Consider the following 1,568-nt stretch of genomic DNA (forward strand, 5'->3'; position numbering starts at 1 on the left):
AGTGGGAACTTAACCAAGATTCTACAGGGTCCCATGGAACCATTTTCAGACTTTGTGGCATGATTGGTAGAAGCGGCAGAGAAAATTTTTGGCGACCCAGATACCGCTATGCCACTGATAAAGCAGTTGGCCTATGAGCAGTGCACCAAAGAGTGTAGAGCCGCTATCACCCCTTATAAGAACAAAGGTATAGAAGCCTGGATGAAAGTGTGTAGAGAACTTGGGGGACCATTAACCAATGCTGGCCTTGCTGCCACGGTAGTACAGTTGACCAGAAAAAGAAGAAGAAGTCCAAGAGCTTGTTTCAAGTGCGGAAGAATGGGACACCTTAAAAGGCAGTGCCCTGAAAGAAGAAATACAGAAAGCACAGGAAATGGACAACGCCCCAGACAGCCAGGGTTATGCCCAAGATGTAAAAAAAGAAGCCATTGGGCTAACGAATGCCGCTCTGTAAAAGACATCAATGGCCAGCCCTTGACTCAAGGCTATGGTGGTACTCGTCCAAAAAACAGACAGCGGGGCCCACGACCCCAGGGCCTGCAAATATATGAGACAGTAGAGAGTCCAGACAAAGAACAGAGTCAAGAGAGATGGCCAACATTTCGCCATCTGAAAGACCTCGGAGAGCCACTGCGGGCTCAACAAGATTAGACCTCCGCTCCACCACCAGACTCGTATTAACGCCCCAGATGGGGGTCCAGTTAATTAAAACAGATTTTAAAAGACCCCTTGAACCTGACACAGTGGATTTATTGTTAGAGAAATCATCATCAGCCTTAAGAAGACTTATTGTACATCCTAGAGTTATAGATCCAGATTACACTAGAGTGGTTAAGATTATGGTAGCTTCCCCACGTAAAATAACAGCTATTTCTCCTAGAGATAGAATTGCTCAGTTGGTCATCTTGCCGAGCTTACACGATCACTATGCGACAAGAGATCAAGAGAGAAGAGAAAGAGGTTTTAGGTCCACAGACACAGATTTGACTTTTCTTTCCCTAGATTTAGACCAACGCCCCGTCTTAGAGTTAAAAGTTGATGACAAAAAGATCCTGGGCCTTTTAGATACTAGAGCGGACAAGAGTATTATAGCAAAGAAAGACTGGCCTTCAAGTTGGCCCATACAAGCCTCTTCTCAAACTCTCCAAGGCCTAGGTTATACAAAAACTCCTGATATGAGTACAAGACAATTAAAGTGACAAGATCAAGAAGGTCGTTCAAGAGATATACAGCCATATGTACTTGAGCTCCCTATCTCCCTTTAGAGAAGAGACCTCTTAAAAGACATGAGATTTAAATTAAATAATGAATACTCTGATTCAGCCCAACACATGATATAAGACATGAGATATGCTCCAGGTTTCAGAATAAGAAAGTATTTACAAAAAAAGAAAAGTCCAATACCTGTACAACAAAGACAAAAAAGACAGGGCCTGGGTATTTCCTAGTGGCCACTGAGGAGGACATTCCCATAACTTAGAAGACAGAAGATTCAGTGTAGGTTCCTCAGTGGCCTCTTTCCTCTGAAAAATTACAAGCTGCTAAACAGCTGGTTTCTGAACAATTAT

This window comes from Mastomys coucha, unplaced genomic scaffold (assembly GCF_008632895.1).
Source record: "Mastomys coucha isolate ucsf_1 unplaced genomic scaffold, UCSF_Mcou_1 pScaffold21, whole genome shotgun sequence".
In the NCBI taxonomy this organism is placed as follows: Eukaryota; Metazoa; Chordata; class Mammalia; order Rodentia; family Muridae; genus Mastomys; species Mastomys coucha.